General features: G+C 50.1%; 1 protein-coding gene across 5 annotated transcripts in view; it reads right to left on the bottom strand.

Moving 5' to 3' along the window:
• The window catches only part of DTX2 (deltex E3 ubiquitin ligase 2), a 68,028-nt gene extending 52,859 nt beyond the window's left edge, over positions 1-15,169 (bottom strand). For all 5 annotated transcript variants that reach the window (XM_050929111.1, XM_050929112.1, XM_050929114.1 and 2 more), the window contains exons 1-2: positions 15,083-15,169; positions 13,923-13,985 (exon numbers count right to left, since the gene is read on the bottom strand). The gene's annotated coding sequence lies outside the window, so the exon portion shown is untranslated. The remainder of the gene's footprint in view (positions 1-13,922; positions 13,986-15,082) is intronic.
• Positions 15,170-21,174: the final 6,005 nt, after the last annotated feature.

Here is a 21,174-nt window from a genome sequence, read left to right as displayed (position 1 = left end):
GGGGTCGTGTACTGGACAGCAGGGTAAACGCCAGTTGGAGGGCTCCTGTCAGACACCATGGGTCAAGGGACTAGCGTGCCTCTTGAGAGTCCGTTGGGGATTGTAAATAAGTTATGGAACGAAGGGAAACTCCCAGTACAGACAGGAATGTCTAGGAAGAAGTTGTACACACTATGTGTAAGGAATTGGACTGGGTATACCGCGGTATTGGCCGACCCGGAGATGAGGTGGCCTTCGTATGGCTCTTTCGAACAGGCTGCCTTAAGAGGAGTAAAGAGCCATTTCGAAAAAGACCATCCGGGACAGTTATGTTACTGGTTTTGTTGGGACACAGCAGCAGAGCTGTGGAAATCTTTAAAAATTATGGCAGTCAGGTACTCTCCCGAGAGTGAACCCCCTCCAGGTTATTTCGATGAAGGGTGTAGACCACGGCGTGTTTTGACTCGTCAGCTGGTCCCCTCTGCACCTGCCCCTATTCCTCCGCAGGGGAACTCTCTCCTTGTAGCAGAGGGGAATCTGCAGGATACCAGATTGGAATTTCTGCAGAAGGATGAGGAGGAAATGGAGGGGCAAACCTCGGGAGGAGTGGTTACTAGGCTCATGTCCAAGCAGGTACGGCAGGGTGCATGCCCCCCCCCTGAGGATAGCCCAGAGGATGTCCCCGTCAAATCTCTTGTGAGTAATAAAAGTATAGTTAGAGAGATGCCTTTACAGGTGCACGATCAACCTTATATGGGCAATGATGGACGGTTACAACATGCTAATATTGTGGAATATAAAGGATGGCTAGAATGGGACTTGAAAGAGTGGGGACAGTTGTCAGGGTCTTTTGGGGAAAATCCCCGAAAGATCATAGAACTTCTAGAAAGATTGTTTTTAAGTTATAATCCTACTTATACGGATGTGGATCAGTTGTTAAGTAGAGTTTTGACCGGAGAGGAACGTAGTAGATTGTGGATGGCAGAAAGGACATGGGGAGATAGCAATGCAGCTAATCATACTTGGATGGATAGGCGGGATCTGGCCGCTGGCTGGAATCCCCTAGACTGGACTCAGCCAAGGCTGACTCAGCTGCGAACAGATCGAGAGCGATTGTTAGAGAGACTCAAGGAAATGGCTCGCCGCTCGCCTAATCAGGCTAAGTTCATGCAGATTCGGCAGGAATCTGATGAGCCGCCCAGAAAGTTCTGGTCGAGGCTATTGGAGGGGGCCCGAATGTTCACTCAGATGGATCCTGAGAGAGAAGCAGACCACCCTACTCTTATTTCATTTTTTGTGAATCAGTCGGTGCCCCCTGTAAGGGATTACTTCTTAAAGTTTCGCCCTGGTTGGGGAGGTGAGTCAGTCACTTCAGTGTTGGACGTAGCTGATTTTGCCTGGGAGAAAGAAAGGGAAAGTAGTAAAAAGAAAGAGAAAAAGGAAGAATATAAGCTGATGGCTTTAGCTTTTCACGGCGGTGTTCGAGGCAAAGGCCGTGGCCGTGGCAGGGGATTCCAGGGTGCTCGGGGAAGAGGGTCCTGGCGACCCCAGCCATCAGGAAATTGTTTTCAGTGCGGACAGCCCGGTCACTTTAAACGTGAATGCCCCTGGGGACGCCCAGAGGGTCTGGTTGCATCCGCAGATGCTTACACAAGTGAGGAATACACCCCTGCACCACCAGCTCAGCCCATTCCCCAGGCCTGGATCAACTACGGGAAACAGCAGCAGCCGCAGCAAACTCAGCCTCCTCAATGACGGTACCCCGGGGGCGAAGGCAAACAATGTGATGGTCTTATTTCCTTAATGTCTTTAGCCGGCTCCTTTCTCACTTTCTCCCCTCCCAGCAAAGAGCCTCGTTTAACCCTTTCAGTCCAGGGACTGCCTGTCTCTTTCCTCATTGATACTGGGGCTACTTTCTCTCTTTTAAATCATGCCCCCTCTCCCTGGCTATCCTCTGAGGTTAAAACTGCGACTGGGGTGGAGGGCAACCCACAGTCTCTGGAACTCACTTTGCCTTTGAATGTTGTTTATGCTGATAAATGTTTTCCTCACCGTTTTCTTTTTTCCCCAGCTTGTCCGATCCCTTTGATGGGCCGGGATTTACTCTGTAAGCTTGAGGCTACTTTAACCTGCACTCCTGAAGGGGTAGGATTATTGATGACAGTGTTAGGAGATTCGGCCCCTACTCAGGGTAATTGGGAAACACCCCCCTCTCTCTCCCCTGACCTCACTGACTTGCCTTCAACCCTCTGGGGAATTTCTGACACTGATGTTGGCCTGCTCCTTTCGGCAGAGCCCGTAAGGATTCAGGTGAAGCCTTCCTTAACCCCCCCGTCAGTCCCTCAATACCCCCTGTCGCTGGAAGCCCGGGAGGGCATCCGCCCCATTATCGAGGGATTCATTGCACAAAAGCTAGTCCGCCCTCAGCGCACTCCCTGTAACACCCCTATACTGCCTGTCAAAAAGCCTCCTAAAAAGGACGGAGACCCTGTTCGTTGGCGCTTTGTACAGGATCTACGAGTTGTTAATCAGTATGTGGTCCCTCTTCATGCAGTAGTTCCTGACCCAGCTACTATCATCAGCCAAATCCCCTGGGATGCTGAGTGGTTCACTGTTATTGACTTAAAATCAGCTTTTTTCAGCATTCCTGTGCACCCAGACTCTCAGTATCTCTTTGGTTTCACCTGGGAGGGACAAAGTTATGTCTGGCAACGACTTCCTCAAGGCTACAGAGACAGCCCCACGATTTTCAGCCAGTGCCTCCGCCACGACTTGGAAGGTTTCACCAGTCCGCAGGGATCCACACTGGTCCTATACGTAGATGACATCCTATTAGGTAATCGCGAAGAAGCTGCCCTCTGCATCGATGGTAAGGCACTTTTATTATACCTACACACCAGAGGCCACAAGGTAGACCCTAAAAAGATTCAGTGGGTCTCACAGAAGGTCCGATATCTGGGCTTCATGTTAACCCCAGAGGGAAGACAGATGGACCCAGCCCGCATAAAGACTATTCAAAACTGCCCTCTACCGAACACCAAGAAACAACTTCGAGGTTTCTTAGGATTAATTGGCTTCTGTCGCCCCTGGTTGCCGTCCTGCGGGGAGTTAAGCAAACCGCTCCACCGACTCACTGCTAACCTTGCTCCTGACCCTTTGCAGTGGTCCCCAGACACTATTCAAGCCTTTCAGTTACTGAAGGACAGTGTGGCCTCCTCCATGTCTCTCCGCCCCCCCAATTACAGCAAACCCTTTCACCTTTTTGTCCACGAGAGGGGCGGAATTGCTAGTGGTGTCCTTACCCAGCTGAGCGGGCCCCACCATTTCCCGCTTGCTTTTTACTCTCAGCAAATCGACCCTGTCGCTCAGGGAACCCCATCCTGCACCCGGACTCTGGCAGCAGCTGCCCTGCTGATCACAAAGGCAAAGAGCCTAACCCTGGGTCATTTTACCACGGTTTGGACCTCTCATGCCTTGTCAGCCCTTCTGCGTAGGGGCACAACCCAAGTCTTTTCGGCCCATCGTCAGCAACAGCTAGAGGCCGAACTCTTAGAAGACACTAACCTAATTTTTGAAAGGTGTGGACCCCTTAATCCAGCTACCTTGCTTCCTGACCTGCCAGTCCTCCAGGATCAGCACGACTGTGTGGAAGTAGTTTACAGCATCTTACAGATAAGAGACAACCTGTTTGACGTGCCACTGGACAACCCCGATTGCATCCTCTTCTCGGATGGAAGCTCCTTCTATGTTGATGGCAAGCGTTTCACTGGTTATGCTGTCACCTCTGAATGGGACATTCAAGAGGCCGCCTCACTGCCAGGCAACTGGGGAGCCCAAGCCGCTGAACTCTATGCCCTGGCCCGAGCTTGCCAGTTGGCCGCTGGTAAGACCGTTACCATTTTTACTGATAGCAAATATGCTTTTGGAGTTGTGCATTGTCATATCCACCTCTGGAAGTTTCGAGGTTTCCAGACAGCTGCCGGTAAACCCATTCAGCACCTCCCCCTCATCCACAAGCTTTTGGACGCCCTCCAAAAACCCTCTGTCCTGGCTGTAGTTCACTGCCGGGCCCATACTAAAGATAGTAGCCCCTTTACCCGTGGGAATGCCCTGGCTGACGCCTCCGCCAAGAAGGCTGCCACCTTACCTTTAGCCATGCCCACATTGGCTATTGCAACCTCCTCCTTTACTCCACCACACCCCGTACCAGTACCCGCTGCTGAACTACAATCGTGGGAAAGCCTCGGGGCCACTCTGGTCAAAGGGACCTGGCTTATGCCAGATGGCCGAGCCTGCCTCCCTCGCTCCACATACCCCGTGGCAGTTCGCTGGCACCATGATAAAGGGGGTCACTACGGCACGCACGCCCTCGTGGACACTATCGCTCGCTTTTGGTATGCTCCAGGCATTCAACCCTATTGCCTATCAATAGTGAAAGCATGCAGCACATGTCAGCGTAATGGACCTGCTCCGCCTCTTAACAAAATTAAGGGTGGAAGACCTCCGCCTGCTGCTCCATTTCAACATCTTCAAATTGACTTTGCAGATATGCCAAAGGCTTTTGGGAAAAAGCACCTCCTTGTTTTGGTTTGCCCTCTGACTTCCTGGGTCGAAGCTTTTCCTACTGCTAATTGTACTGCTGCCACAGTGGCGAAGATTCTCCTTAGAGATATTGTACCCCGTTTTGGCATCCCTCTTGTGCTCGACTCAGATCGCGGACCTCACTTTACTGGTCATGTCCTTGGCCGTTTAGAACAAGGACTGGGCATTTCACACTCCTTTCATACACCCTACCACCCCCAGTCTAGCGGGAAAGTTGAGCGTATGAATAGGGAACTTAAGTTTACATTGGCTAAATACTGTCAGGAAACAGGATTAAAGTGGCCTCAGGTACTTCCCTTGGTCCTGTTTCACCTTCGTACTCGCCCAACCCGCGCATTGGGATTATCCCCCTTTGAACTGCTCTATGGACACCCCCCTTTCAAAGGCGGGGCGCTACCACGTGCTGATGTTTCACTATTGGGAGGGGATCATATGACCGCGTGTCAGTTTCTCTCCCTACAGGCTCGCCTTCGTACCCTTTGGAAAGCCTCGCAGTTTTCCCAGACCGTGCCGCTGGAGGAACAAATCCACCCGTTCCAACCAGGGGACTTCGTCTGGGCCAAAAAGTTCGTTCGTGACGACACCCTCCAGCCAAGGTTTACTGGACCCCACCAGGTTCTTTTGACAACCCAGACTGCAGTGTTCCTGGAAGGACGCAAATCTTGGATCCACCACTCCCACGTCAAGCCAGCCGTAGTGGACCACAGTGACGGACCAGCAGCTCTTGTCACCACTGAGGACACTGCCTTCGACCAGTGGACCAGCTTACCTCTCTCAGACATTAGACTTAAATTGACTCGAAAAAAATGAGAGGACCCTTTATTCTGACAACTGTATGGTTTTTTTTATGCTTTTTTAGTTTATTTTCTGCTTATGAAGATAATGCTTTTATTAGATATTCCCACGAGGTTAAAACTCGTATTTTAGGAAATAGAAGTGATTGCTGGGTATGTACTCAATTTCCAGTAAATGCAGCACAGGGACTCCCCTTCACACCCATTCCCCTAACCACTGCTAATATGACTTGGATGCCACCGACTAGAATAAAAGATCCAGTCCAACCCAATCTTACATGGGACAAAACAGGAGTGCCAATTAACAAATATCTCAGGGTAACCAATCAAACAGGATCACTGTGTTTTGTTAAAGAAAAAGGGTCAACTTTTGTGGGAACAAGTAAATGCAACATATATTTTAATGGCACCGCCTTTAGTAAAAATCTTGGCTTCAAGCCTTGCGCATCCCACTTATCCCATATGTGGATCCCTCACCCCGATCCAACCTTTTCAACTTTTTCATGGAGGGGCAGGTTTTCAGAGTCAGTTTTTAAAAAGCCCTGCTCAGATCTCGAGGGTGTCCAACTAATTGTTAAAGGATACACAATTGCCTTCTACAACTGCTCAAGCAGTACTACACTGCCCTTTGAGGACAACACTACCAAATTGTGCCTCTGCAGTTCACACAACGACCCCTCTGCGTTACCAGGGGAACAGTGGTACAACGGGTGGTGGGTTACCTCCTACTTTGAGAAATGGAATACCCAAAACGCATTATATGGAACATACTGGGTGTGCGGGCCCAAGGCTTATTATTTTCTCTCCCCTGATTGGGCAGGGTCATATTATTTGGCATGGCTAGCACCGCCTTCTCGCATCTCCCTCACTCCCCCTCATTTTCCCCACGTTCGTAACATCCGTGAAACTGACAGAGATATTAATCTCCGTGATGGTTTGTCCTGGCAGCGGTGGGCTGGTCACACTAGCTTGAAGGGTGCTATCATCCGCCTACAGGGACTATTAGAATCTTTGACAAATGAAACTGCAACCCTATTTGAAAATCAGGCCGGGGAAATGTCCCAGCTGCGCCAGTTAGCTTTGCAAAACAGAATGGCTTTAGATATGATGTTAGCAGCCCAGGGAGGAACTTGCGCCCTCATAAATGAAGAATGCTGTGTTTTTGTAAATGACACCTACTCTGACACTTTTCAACGTACCAAACACCTAAGGGAAATGGCTAAAAACTACTCCTCTGGCCAGCCACCTTATGATTGGTGGGGAGCCTTATGGAATTGGCTGCCCGGACTTGGGTGGGTTAAAAACCTCTTGGTGGGTGTTGTTGGGGCCATAGTAGTCCTTATAATACTGTGTTGCTGTATTCAGTGTGTCCCCTCCCTCATAAACTCATGTAAGTCAGTTTATTCTTTTCCCACTTCAGCTAAAAGCCTTACTCTCTTCGAATTGGCCCAGGCTGAAATTGCCAAGCGGCCCTTGAGATCTTGAAATAGGGTGTAGCTTTTTGATTAATAGTTATCTCAAAGCTACAAATGGAGGAATGTTGGGTCTAAACTTTTGGTGAACTTTGGGGAGCCAAAACACACCCAGACTGGCCGTCTCTGCATAATCCTTTCTGAACCCTTTATCGAACAAAGCACTGACCTGCAAACTACTCATGACACCCCCTTTATTAAGTAGCCATTAGCCTTTATCTCTATGCATTTACTTGTTAAACTTGCTTTTCCTGTAAAATATTGATTGATTATGCATGACCATTATCTTTTGTTAATCACTTTGTTTACTTCTGTGTATAAATATTGATGCTCACCCCTAATAAAGGGGCCACACTTAATCTAAAGCTTTGAGAGCTAAGGATAGTGTGAGCCCGTTGATCAACGCATTGGTGTCTGGTCTCTGACAGAATTGTGTGCCCCATACCAACTCCGCACGAACTCGGGTGCTGGAGAGGTGAGTGAGGACTTGCTTTATTACCTAACATCTGTTTCCACTGAAATTTAAAACACAAGCTGGAGAAAAACAAACAAACCCAACAACTATCCAGTTGTGTAAAAGCCTTTTAAAACACATAACAATCTGAACTTTGGCTCTACAATCCAGCTGACAATGTCCCTTTAAAATGTCTAGACTGAACTCATCAGTGATGATAAAAACTCAGTGACAATGTAGCCTGCCTCACAAGTGGAAAAGAAAAGGCCAGGGAGCCCTAGATCCATGCTGTGGATGTAGGCAGTTTTCAAGTGCTGACAGAGTGGGATTCTTTTAAAGCACAAGGCTTTTTGGCATGTTATTCAAACAGGACAATGCCCAGGAAAGATTTGCAAGGATCATTAACATCACACTTAGGAAACCCGAGGTCTGCAAACAAACAACTACATATCCTCAGGGTCAATAGATTTTATTTGAATTAAAAGATTCCTAGGTGTCTAGGCGAGGGGTCTCCAACGGGCTGACAACTCAGCATCAGGAGGGCGCGTTTGTTACAGGACTGCAGGAAGCCCATACCCCCCACAATTCGGAAACCCCAAAGGGAAGATCAAATTAACAGCCCTGCTGCTACACCTGATGCTTGCCAAGCCCCACAGCAAATCAACTGAAATTTTAGTTTCATTCTGCTGTGAATTTACAGGAGCAACAGAGGCACTACCATGATCATCAACCATTGTTCAGAGCTCTCTGTGGGTGCTGGGGGAGATACCTGGAAAGAAACAGGAGTCTCCACAGCTGTAGAGAAATCTCAGGTACTTGCGCTGTTCCTCGGCACTATAGGCTAAATCCGGCCCAGCCTGATCCCACCTGGAGCAGCCAGGTGAAATTTACTAGGATCATATCCATTTTATTCATAGAGTTTAAGGCCAAAATTCTGATCACCTGGTCTGACCTCCGGCATAACACAGGCCAGGGACTCTCACCCAGTGATTTTTGCATCAAACCCTTAACTTCTATGTGGCCTACAGTAGATCTTGCAGAAAGATATCCAACCCAGACTTGGGGGTTCAGGGAATGATATGGTCCATACCCCCAACTTGACCTGGGATTCATAGAATCACAGATTATTAGGGTTGGAAGGGACCTCAGGAGATCATCTAGTCCAATCCCCTGCTCAAAGCAGGACCAATCCCCAAATGGCCCCCTCAAGGATTGAAATCATAACTCTGGGATTAGCAGGTCAATGCTCAAACCACTGAGCTATCCCTCCCTCCGGGCGAGAAATGACCATAGCTCTTGCCTAGGAATCAGGAGACCCCGGTTCTATTCCCAGTTCTGCCACTGACCTCTAGTGTGACCCTGATCAACTCATTATCACTCTGTGTCTCTGTTTCCCCTTAGACTATAAGCTCCTTATTGTTTCTGTCCAGCACCAAGCACAACAGGCAAACAGAACAAGTAGAACGATTAGCCAGAATGAGGGGTGAGAGATCCTGAGCAAAGAGGATAGAAGACGAGATAGAAGTGTTTTGTCAATTCTACAGTAGCATATGTGTCTGCATTTCTCTTGGCCATCAGCGACACTCACCGTGAGAGGTAGCAGCCAAAAGAAACTAAACTAAAACCTGCCCACTAAAAATTCTGAAATCCCTTCATTTGAAAAATCATATTAAAGAAGGAAAATCCCTCTGAGGGAGGAAAATGAAATGAGATATGGAGTGAAACAGGTACCTCCAGGGGTGGGTAAACCTATTTCAGGCACAACCCTGTGTAGGAAATCTGAGCTGTATGTGGTGCGTTCATTTGCATGCTCTCCACAGTGGCTCTGGGATGATTTTTTTGCCCACTTGCCAGGTAAAATTGAGCCCAGAGAGCCACCTGGTTTTGCTTACGTCTCCGCTGGTAACTCAGAGGTGACATTTCATTTCCCCCAAATATAGGGCATGTCTGTATTGCAACCACAGGGTGAGCTCGCATCCTGAAGCAATGAAACCGCTTCAGCATGGGCAATACAGGCCCACCTGGACCACTGGGTAATAACTTGCAGGGCTGGCCAAGCTGAATCACGCATTGTCGTGACTTCACTGCTCCATTACCAGAGCTGTCTAGATTAGAGCTAGCTTGGGTATGTCCATTCAAGCTGCAGTCACACCTTGTGATTATAGTATTGACATACCCATTGAAAGAATACCTCCTCTCCAGACCCAGGAGTGGAACTATGCCAGGGACTGCAGGTAACAGGCTCCAGTACCCATTACAATGAAGGGATCAGAATAGGAGGCTGCCCTCTATGCTCTGGCAGCTGGATTCCAACATGCTTTTAAGAGGAGTTTGAAGCTCAACTCCCATTGGCAAGTGAGCCACCGTGCCCTTTAAATCACATCGGATAACGCTGTCTTCCACCATGGCACATGCCAATCCGAAGCTCAGGGAGACACAAGGGGGCTTTAACGAGACATGGCATGCCATAAGTGTGGATGCATCAGAAGAGATGAACATCGCATTGCTCGTATCCACTTGCATAAATACCACTGGGCATTTACAATCATCAGCCAATAATTCGCTACCCACAAGGTTCCTTTCAGAGCTAATCTCAGGCTGTAATATCAAAAGGGGTTTTTGAGGTAGAAATGCAGACCCACCTGAATGCTAGAGAAAGTATTATTAGCGAACGTGGAGAAGGAAATCAGACAGCCTGATGTAAGCGAGAACTGAACTGTACACTAGTTCTTCACGCTATGCAATGATAGCGCTTTCACAACAATTAAAAAATTAAGACTGCACCCTGACTCAAGGTCATCGGAATGACTTTCCAGCTCCAGAGCCTTTTCACGATCATCACGAATCTTTAGTATTTACAGAAGAGGCTTCGACCAAGCTCAGGAGTCACTAAGGCTACACATACTGCGAGCTGGGGTCTGAGTCCCACGCTCATGCGCCCACTGTGACATTGCACCCCATATTCTTCAGAGATATTATTATATGACGACGGCATAATTATGATGCATTTTGTACAAGGAGGTGTCATTGGAAACCTTGTGATTTTGCGGAATACAATTATGGTATTTGTGTGCATGTATCATTTTTGTATCTGAAGTTATGAATATTGACTCTGTACCTGTATTTCACATGTAGTCACACTTGGGAAGTAATGGCTGCTATAACTCAGCAAGGTATGCCAGGGCCTGTGACCAGACTCCAGCTCGGATACCAGTGGTTTTCTACAAACCGAGTTTGGGACAAAGGGTTCCTGCCATATGCTAAAGCTATACAAGGCAGAGAGTGACTTCCCTGGTTGTTCTTCACTCCCCCACAACTGAACACCTTGAGAAGCTCCTAAAGAAAAAAACTTGGAACCGGGGTGGGAATCCCAAGTGCAATTTGTCCCTTAAGAATCAGCAAGCCTGTTTGTAACAGCCCGGGTGAGAATTTTCTAGTTCATATCCTACCTTTCTAGTATCTTAGGTTTAGTTTGCATTTTTGTTTATTTACTAGGGGATCTGCTGGGATCTGTTTGCTAGCCCTTATAATCATGGGAAATCTATCTTTCTGTAATTAATAAACTTATTTTATGTTTTCATCTAAAGCAGTGAGTTTGAAGGAAGTGCTTGGGAATCTTAGCTCAAGGGGCAGGGGCATTTCCTCTCCACACTGAAGTGGAGGTGAACTGGATAATAAAATCATACTGGTGGGGTTTTGACCAGGGCAGGACGGTACAGCTCTGGGGTCCTTAGCTGAGAAGCTGGCGGTTATTTTGGCTGTAGCCTCTTTATGGCTGGTTCATGCAGTGGCTGGACAGTCTGTGTGTTACTGCAGCTGCACGTGTCCCTACTTGTGTGTACGCTGGTGGAAGTGTAAGACCGGGAGCAGGTCTGCAGCTTGTCACGGTAGCGTGGACAGCAGCAGTGGAGCCACAGCGGAGTACATACTCATGGGTTTCGGTGTGTATACATAACCAGGGGAATCACGCCCCTAGCTCAGTGTAGACGTACTTAATACAGAGCGCTCCCCTCAGATCATATCAGTTCAGAGACCAGCCTGCAAAAGACCAAATTCTCTCAACTACTACTGAAGCCAAGGGGAGCTGAAAGCACTCAGCACCTCCCAGGATCAGACCCTTCATCAGGAAGGTTTGCACTCAAGAAACAACGTCAACTCAAAGCTGGCCAACACTTCAGATTCTGTATAAACATGTTTACACCAAACCCAAGAGACATGCAGCCATTCATTTCTTTCATTCCAGTGGAAAAGGGTTTTATACAGATATTTTAGGATGCTGCTCAAATGCAAAACAAGAAACAGTTGCTTTTGGGGGTGGGGTTTTCCACTGAGAGCCTGAAAGCGAAACTGAAGTTTCCACTTTTTGGTTTATATTATCTCAACAAATATTTATTTGCCCAGACTGAGAGAATCACAATAAACAATCAAACCAGCAAAAAGAAAATTAGATTTTCAACACTAGTTCAATTTTAGTAAACCAAGTGCTCTTCTTAACACGGGCCAGGAATTCTGACTGGAAATATTACTAAGTGGTCAGTGTCCTTTTAAAGAATCAAATTCAGAAACGACTATTTATATGGTAGACCCATATATAAATGGCACTGTTAGTGAGGGAGAGTGGGCTAGTGGTTACGGTACTACCCCAGGAATCTGGAGACGTGAAGGAATCCTACCCTAGGAATCTGGAGATGAGAATTCTCTTCTCTGCCACAGACTTCATGTATGACTCTGGGAGAGACCCCTCTGGTTCTGGTTCTCAGCGGTAACATGGGAATAACACAGGCTGTTGTGAGGATACACACAGTGAGCACCTCACTGTCCTCAGTTACTACAGCAATGGGTGGCCATGTAATACCACAGATATTGCCAGGAACAAGTGACAGTCTAAAGTCCAGAACCTACAACTGGACCCTTGTGGGTCCAAATGCAGGAGCAGGACCCAAGGGCCTCATCCAGTAAACAGTACCAGGCACAGTGTCCTCAGGGGGCTATTGGTAGCATTTGCAGGATCAGACCCTGAGGAAGAAAAGTCCTACAGTTAAGACAAGTGTAACATTTTCAAAAGTACTCATGTGACGTACAAGCCTAAGTCCCATTTTCAAAAGTCACCTGGGCATCTGGGGCATGTCTACACAGCAAGCAGGATCCCGCAGCAGCGAGTCAGAGAGCCCGGGTCTAGTTGTGTAGATGTTTGATACCTGAAGGTTAGGGAGTAGGGTCTTCAGAGCTGCCACGGGATCCTGCTTGCTGCGTAGAAGAACTCTAAGTGCCCTATTTCTCACTAAAACTAAGTGAGGGCAGGGGACTGGACTCGATGACCTCTCGAGGTCCCTTCCAGTCCTGGAATCTATGAAAATGGGCCTTTGGCACTTGAAAAGTTAACCCAAAATCAAAATTAATCTAACCCCTCATTTCCATAAAAGGCAGCTCCCACAGAACTTCCCTCTAAGTATCTAAGCAAACTGCTTTAAAAGATGCAAGATTAAAAATAAAAAATCTTTAGGACCCAGACATTTCATAACTTTTGAGAATGAAAATAAATTGCTATCTTAAAGGGTCAACATCAGTTGAAAACCCCGGCATCTGTCCGAAAGTGCTTTCCCAAGGAACAAGCAAAGGCTGGGCTACACACCCAAGCTGCTCTGATTGAACTAAATGGATTTCTAAACAGATTTAGTTAAGTCGGCACAAACCCCTTGCAAGTTAAATTCATATCCGCCTTGCAATGTGGACATCCGCTTATGAGGAGCTGATTGTGAGTTAGCTTGCAATGGAGATAAACTGATTTAATTCAGCCAGTGGAATTTCTGGGCCAAATGTTACAATAGTGGAAGGATGAGACAACAGCCTCGCGTCCATTCATCAGTGCAGCTTACCCCAGCTCCAAGCAATGATGTGCTGCACCAGCTCACATTGGACAGCTTTGCCCATCCATGGGGTTTGCACAGGTACAACTAGAGGTACGTGATAATCAGGACAAAGCCTCTCTCTATTTTTACAGCTTTCACATTGACAGCACCTTGAGCACAGTCAGTTTCACGGTTGCCAGTCTAGTCAGTTTCCCCTGTTGTCTGTGGGGGTTCTGCACACAGCAGTGGGCGAGGGAGGGAGAAACATTTTAAAAAATAGGAACATGTGATTTTAAACCCACACACATTGGCAGGAGGACTTGGGCAGGTGTGAGATCTGAAACTATTACTCATTCTTTTAAAAGCGACTAGCTTTAATTGGTGTCACTGTACACTCTCGGGTTATAGTTATCTGCTACGAGCACCTGCCAGAGACCAGGGTCCTAGCTGAGTGGAGACAGTCGATATCGAAAATGAAAGCAGTGATGTTGAACTGGACATGCACACTCTGCAAGGGGGAATAACACTGGCAGATTGTTTGCAAAGCTGGGTGTGCCACGCTGGAGGAGGCTGCGGGTAGAAGACACCCACAGCCCTCTAGGGAGGGGGATAGAGAGGGGTACACCAGGGCTCCAGGCCCCTGGAGCTGGACAAGCCCTCTCAGAGCCAAGCAGATGGGGTGACGGGAGCGGGGGAAGCGGGAAGAAGATCTCCAGAACACACAGAGGCTGTAAGTGAAGTGCCCACCCAGAGTAATGAGACTTGACCAGACCTGAGGAGTGGTTCAGATGCTAGGCGCAGACAGATCTCCTGAGTTGCAGAGACGCACGTCTCACTAGAGAAAGGAAGAAAGGAAGGGATCAGTTACCTCCTTCCAAATCACCACGGGAACCCCAAGTTACTCCACTCATCATCTCCTTGCCCTCCCAGAGACACCCCCAAGGACCAGACCTCAGACTAGACCAGACCTGACACCCACCCTCCTACCTATCCCCCTAGGGGTCAGACCCCCTCAGTCACCCCCAGGCCCTCCTACCTACCCCCCCCAGGGGTCAGACTCCTCTGTCACCCCCCTGCCCTCCTACCTACCCCCCCTCGGGGTCAGACTCCTCTGTCACTCCCCTGCCCTCCTACCTACCCCCCCCGGGGTCAGACCCCCCTGTCACCCCCCTGCCCTCCTACCTACCCCCCCAGGGGTCAGACCCCCCTGTCACCCCCCTGCCCTCCTACTTACCCCCCCAGGGGTCAGACCCCCCTGTCATCCCCCTGCCCTCCTACCTACCCCCCCCAGGGGTCAAACCCTCCGTCACCCCCCTGCCCTCCTACCTACCCCCCCCAGGAGTCAGACCCCCCCAGTCACTCCCCTGCCCTCCTACCTACCCGCCCCCGGGTCAGATCCCCCCAGGCACCCCCCTGCCCTCCTACCTACCCCCCCCAGGGGTCAGACCCCCCGTCACCCCCCTGCCCTCCTACCTACCCCCCCCAGGGGTCAGACCCCCCCCAGTCACTCCCCTGCCCTCCTACCTACCCACCCCAGGGGTCAGACCCCCCCAGTCACCCCCCTGCCCTCCTACCTACCCCCCCAGGGGTCAGACCCCCCAGTCACCCCCCGCCCTCCTACCTACCCCCCCCAGGGGTCAGACCCCCCGTCACCCCCCTGCCCTCCTACCTACCCCCCCTAGGGGTCAGATCCCCCCGTCACCCCCCTGCCCTCCTACCTACCCCCCCAGGGGTCAGACCCCCCTGTCACCCCCCTGCCCTCCTACCTACCCCCCCCAGGGGTCAGACCCCCCCAGTCACTCCCCTGCCCTCCTACCTACCCCCCCCAGGGGTCAAACCCTCCGTCACCCCCCTGCCCTCCTACCCCCGGTGCCAGACCCCGAGGCACCCCGCTCCTGCCCCGCCCGTTCAGAGGCCCGGGGCGCCCCTCACCCTCACTCCGGCTCCGCTCCGGCCGGCGCTCGGCAGGAACAGCGAGAGCTACCGGGGTCAGCGTCTTCCTTCCCAGCCGACACAGCGAGCCCAGCGCGCATGCGCGCTCCGCGCGGGGCACCCTGGGACTTGTAGTCCGGGGCGGCCATCGGCTTTCCTCCACGTTCTGCCTGTGGTTCGCCCTGCCCCAGCAGCAGGGGGGCCACCTGCCCGGGGGTGGGATCCCCCAGTCCAGTCCCGCTGCAGCTTGGGGGGGTTTATTGGGGCTCCCCCAGCCCCCCACTGCCACAGCTTTGGGGGGCTTTATGAGGGCTCCCCCACTCCATCCCACCCCTTGTTTGGGGGATTTTGTTGGGAGTCCCCCACTTCCCCAGCTTTGGGGCCTTAAGGTGCAACACCCAACCTCCCCCTATAGTTTCTTTGGGGCCTTACTGGGGATCCCCCAGCCCAATTGGCACCTTCTAGGCCTTTGAAACCCCCCCCCATATTCACACACATGCTGTCCCCCCCAGTTCAATGGCTGATCCTTCTTGGAATCCACATGTGCAGGGCGTTTGCTGACAAAACCATCCCTGCCCAAGTGGGAGGCGGTTCAAAGCCCCTCTCAGGCAAGCGCACAGCCGGGCCCCACACACTCTCTCCTGGTTGCTGCCTTACATAAGCGGGACCCAGTTCTCAGACACTCCTTCCTGTGCTTGGGACAGGCAGGTGCCCAGTATCGCTGACCCCAGCTGCTCCAAAGCCATAACGCCCCCCCCCCTCCAAATCATAAGATTGGCTTAAAAATCATGAGACTTGGGTATATTTCTTTGCCTTCAGGTCACACACTGGTCCTGTTTTCAAGCTTTTCTCTGCACCCAGGAAGGCTAGCTGATTTAAATGTCAGCTGAGATTCTCATATAATCACATGACTCTGGCTGCTGGGGCTTTAAGAAACACCACAAATATTGCTTGACTCATAGCCTCCCAGCCGCTCTAACTTACCTCTCTTCCCATGGCTCCTTATCTGGGAAGCAGAGATAGTTGCAGTGTAGTGCTTTAAGGCTACATGTCTATACTGCACAGGGGCAACTTTTGTCCACTTCCAGGCACCTTTATGCCATTCCATTTCCCTTCTGCTCAATTATCACAGCTCTGCTCCTTCTCATATCCTTTTCTCTCTTAGTGCAACAGCTGCCTCCTCTGCATCTCTTGCCTCCTGGAATAGCCTCCCTGGATTTCCCCAGCTCGTAAACTCATCATCTGGTTTCAAATCTTCTTTGAGTCTCTTCTCTTTCCTTGTCTGCACCTCTTACTGGCACAAGGAGAGGGAAATGACATCTATCCTAAAGCACTTTCAGAGAGAGGTGGGATAAAAGCTGCTACGCAAAATGTTATCAGATTCTATTGTCTTACCAAGGCCTATCGGAAACAACCTGTTACAGAGACAGCTAGTGAGTCTGGAAAATGGGATTAAAGATGGGTGTTTTATGATCTGAGGCTTCCCGCACAGAAAATCTAGTTTAAAAAAAATCGTAATCGGTCGTCAGTCACTTGGTGTTTTACAGAAGATTTACTTATGCAGATTAATCCCCAATCCCTGTTAAATTGTCTGCACTGCTTAGCTCTTTAGCCCTCTGACATCAAACAGGCTTAACAGGACTGAATGAGAACTAGGGGCACCTCCAACGCCAATATCTGATGAACACTAATCGTTACATTTTTGCCTGTGGGTGATAAAGGCAGGATTATGGAAGCGGCACAAAGGAAGAGAATCACCTGGAGGATTAAAGAATCTTTCTGTTCCCTGCCTTGTAGACAACAGCGGCAAAGAGAGAAAAAGATTTGTGTCTGCAAAGGAAAAATTAGAAAAGCAGAGGGGTGGAGTGTGTCAGTTTTCTCCCCTGCAAAATTCAGGGTCAGCTATAAAAGACTAAATAAAGTATTTTGCAGAGAACAGTCCTGCAGGGGTAGCGGGGGGAGCAGTGGACAACATGACTTTGCTCGTTCCCCCTTCTGAGTCTTTGGTAGGTTTTTATTATGATGCCTTTTGTTGAAATCTGCTTCTTGCATGCGACCGGAGAGATACCAGTGCTGTTGCTTAGCAATTGATTTATAGCGCTGCTGCTCTTCTATGCTTTTGAACTGCTTTGGTTTTGCTTTTCTTTGGAATTAGTGAGGCTCGGATTCTGATCTCAGGAACAGGGGAGGAGGTTTTTTAAATGTTTTACAGATTCACCAAGCGTGCACGTGTCTGCAAGTTTACAAAACATTTGGAAAAGTTTGCAAGATAAAGAACATAAAAATGGCAATACTGGGTCTGACCAATGGTCCATCTAGCCCAGTATCCTGTCTCTGAGGTTGGCCAGTGCCAGATGCAACGGAGGGAATGAACAGAACAGGGCAATTTTCAGGTGACCCATTCCGTGTCGTCCAGTCTCAGCTTCTGGCAGTCAGAGGTTTAGGGACACCTAGAGCATGGGGCAGCTGACCATCTTGGCTAATAGCTACTGATGGATCTTTTTTTGAACCCAGTTTTACTTTTGGTCTTCACAGCATCCCCTGGCAGTGAGTTCCACAGGTTGACTGTGTGATGTGTGAAGAAATACTTCCTTATGTTTGTTCTAAACCCCCGGTTTATTAATTTGAGTGGGTGACCTTTGGTTCTTGTGTTATGTAAAGGAATAAATAACGCTTCCCTCTTAACTTTCTACACATCATTCATGATTGTGTAGACCATTATCATATCTTCCCCCTTAGCCGTCTCTTTTCTAAGCTAAGCAGTTCCTGTCTTATTAATCTCTCCTCATACAGAAGTTTTCCATACCCCTAATCATTTTTGTTGCCCTTCTCTGTATCTTTTCCAATTCTAATACGTCTTTTTGGAGATAGGGCGATCAGAACTGCACACAGTATTCCAGGTGTGGGCAGTGAGGGGTCGGAGGGGGTGTATAAACACCGCACAGGGTACAGGTTCAGATTCGTACCACGGCATTATTGTGCAGGCTTTAAGAGGCTGCATGGGGCAAAGCCAGAGTAATAAGGAGGCTGTCGGTCAAAACTGAGGTGCATTGGTTGAGCTGTGTGTCTAGGACAGTTGGGTGTGACTGGAATAAAAGGGTCAGCATTGAGGTGCATTGGCAGAGCTAGGTAAGGGGGTTCTGGACTAAAAAGCCCTGGGTGATCAGGGCCGGCTCCAGCGTTTTTGCCACCCAAAGCAGCGGGGGTGGGGGTGGGGGGAGGGAAAGCAGCTATCGGCAGCACTTCAGTGGCAGCTCCAAGACCGCCTCTGAGAGGGACTGAGGGACCCGCCGCTGAATTGCCGCCAAAGAGCCAGAGGTGCTGACCCTTTCCGTTGGCCGCCCCAAGCACCTGCTTCCTTTGCTGGTGCCTGGAGCCGGCCCTGTGGGTGATGTTACAGATGGAGATGGAGAGATCTGGTCTTAGCAGATCTGGGTGCAGGGCTATGAAAGATCAGACTAAAGGTGCATTGGCTGGGTTATTAGAAGACCTTGAGGGCTTGTCTACACTTAACATGCTACAGCGGTACCTCTGTAATGACACTACCATCGGTGTAGGCACTCCAGCTCCCCGAGAGGTGATATTGACCTAGTGCTGTCTACACCGGGGGTTAGGTCAGTTTAACTGCATCACTCAGGGATATGGATTTTTCACACCCCTGAGTGATGACGTTTACCAACTTAAATTCCTAGGGTAGATCAGGCCTGAGTCAGACCAACAGAGAAGTTCTGTGATGCAGTCAAAGCTGGTTGTGGTACATCAAGGAGGACAGCTCCTCTTCATGTCAAAGTGGATTTCATACAGACAACGTATCCATCCACCATGTCCGTAGTATGAACATTTTGCTGGCTGCCGGTCCTAAATGAATTACTGTAGCCACTTGCTGATGTAAAACAACAGTCAATGCCCTCAACAGACCTTCTACTTTGTCAAGTTTTAGCAAAGCCACACCATCAACTACAATTTGAATACAGGGCCCAATGGAATGAATGTCTGTTGAGATCTAACTGACTAACTTCATATCCCTGCAATAGCTGGGACCAAGAAACAGAACCATTAGAAGTTGACACTGTTACAAGAGATGGGCTTAAGGAAAAGGGCTCAAAACGTGACCGAAATTTAAGAGGTATCTTTTTAAACTGTTGGCAGCATGTCAAATATTGGCGAGAGTTCTCTATCTGATAGGAGACATTATTATCAACTACGAACTCCTAGGGTTAATGTGCCGCTAGCCCTGCCATCGTGACCGGTTGCACAGGGGCAAACGCAGTGGGGCCTGGGCACGCCCCCTTGGCATCAGCTGGCATGGCAGTGGCTCCATTCCCCCCAGTGCCCCTCGGGAGTTAACTTGGATGCTAGGGCAGAGATGGGCAAGGGGCAGCAGCTTGGATCTTCACTAGCTCTCTGTGGAAATGGGGCTTTTAAAGGTCTGTGGGTGCTCAGCGATGGGTGGCCATGGAGGTACCATGGAGATGCGGATGAATGCAGGCCTGTGCTGATGCATCGGAGATGGGAGGCTACACATCTCCCCTAGGCTGGCCGTGCCAGAGGCTGGCACAGGCTAGTGCAGTTTTAGGGGATGCTCTAACTTCCACTCTGCTGTGGCAGCACCTGTGGGGCTGTCCAAGCCCTGCCGAATAGAAGGGCTGCCGAAGGGTCCCCAGAATGCCCCCTATGTCGAGGGGCCTCCTCGGCGGGGCCCTGCTGCGCTGCGTCTTTGAATGATCCCCAGCCTGCCACGTGGGAAGGGACCCTCGCTGCTCCCTGCCCCCTTCCAGCCCATGGTGTGCAGTTTCTACGCTCCCACCCAAGATCACAGTCTGGCAGCCATGTGGGTCGGTAGCACAGCTTGCTTGGCACTCCCCGGAGCCCCCTCCAGGCAGCCTCTTTTCAACAAGGCATCCTTGGGCTGCTCTTTCTCCCTGGGCCAAGGTGGCTTCTGCAGCAGGAAGCAGATTACCAGGGACAAACAAAGGTGATTTTGTTTAGGAAGGGGATGGGCTCCTTTGACTGAGATGCTTGTGAGTGCAGCTGTCTGCCAGCACCATTTCGTGGGCACGTTACGGAGCTGGCAGCTGCTGCTCCAGCCTTCCTCTCCTCTGCCCTTGTCCTTCCGTCAGCATTTACTAGAACACAAAGTTTTCTGAAAACATGTAAACAATGGAAATGAATCTATTCACAAATATCTAATAAAAGCCCCCTCAGCTGCACTGGACAGTGCTTGGTAAACCTGAATGGGGGGTGGGAATTGATGGCTTCACACCGCCTTTCTGCTCCCTTCCCCTCCATCATGGAGCTGCTGGGAGATATATCAGTTCTTGGCATAAGTTAGAGCAGTCTCAGTGCTGCTCTAGCTTGCATCAGGAAATAATGGTTCCTAAGGAGCTATTCAGCTGGCCAGGATTGACAGAGTGCATCATGCTACACCCTTGTCCCTTCCTCTCCTGGAACACGCCCTGTGCCAGCTGAGGATTGTCCTACTGTGACGAACTGGGAAAGTTCTTAATGTTTTCTCTGAATACTGTGTTGGTGCCTCAGTGTCCCCATGGCAGTTCTTAAGTATCTGGCAGAGCAAAGGGCCAGTGCACCTAAATACCTGACACTCTGTCTCCTAGCAACTGATGGCCTGGGCCCCTCCTCTGCAAAGGTGCCAGCTGAAGGTGTTGGAGACAAAGGGATCAGGTGACCTCCTGGCCCGGGAAAGGGGCTGAGGAGAGAGGAGGGGCTGGGAGGGGTTGTTAGTCTGGAGCTGGCTGGGGTCAAGGGTGGAGGGCAGACCTGGGGGTCTGGCTCACTGCCCCCCAGAATGGACCCAGCCGAGGGGTCCGGTTCGCTGTATCTACAAGCTCTGTGTTAGACCCTGTTCCTGTCATCGAATAAACCTCTGTTTTACTGGCTGGCTGAGAGTCACGTCTGACTGCAAAGTGGGGGTGCAGGACCCTGTGGCTTCCCCAGGACCCCGCTGGGGTGGACTCGCTGTGGGAAGCGCACGGAGGGGCAGAGGATGCTGAATGCTCCAAGGAGAGACCCAGGAGGTGAAGCCGTGGGAGCTTCTTGCCCTGAACAAGTCTGCTCCAAGGGAGAGGAGGCTC

Source organism: Gopherus flavomarginatus, chromosome 19 (assembly GCF_025201925.1).
Source record: "Gopherus flavomarginatus isolate rGopFla2 chromosome 19, rGopFla2.mat.asm, whole genome shotgun sequence".
NCBI lineage: Eukaryota > Metazoa > Chordata > Testudines > Testudinidae > Gopherus > Gopherus flavomarginatus.
This window is presented reverse-complemented; position numbering and strand designations above follow the sequence as displayed.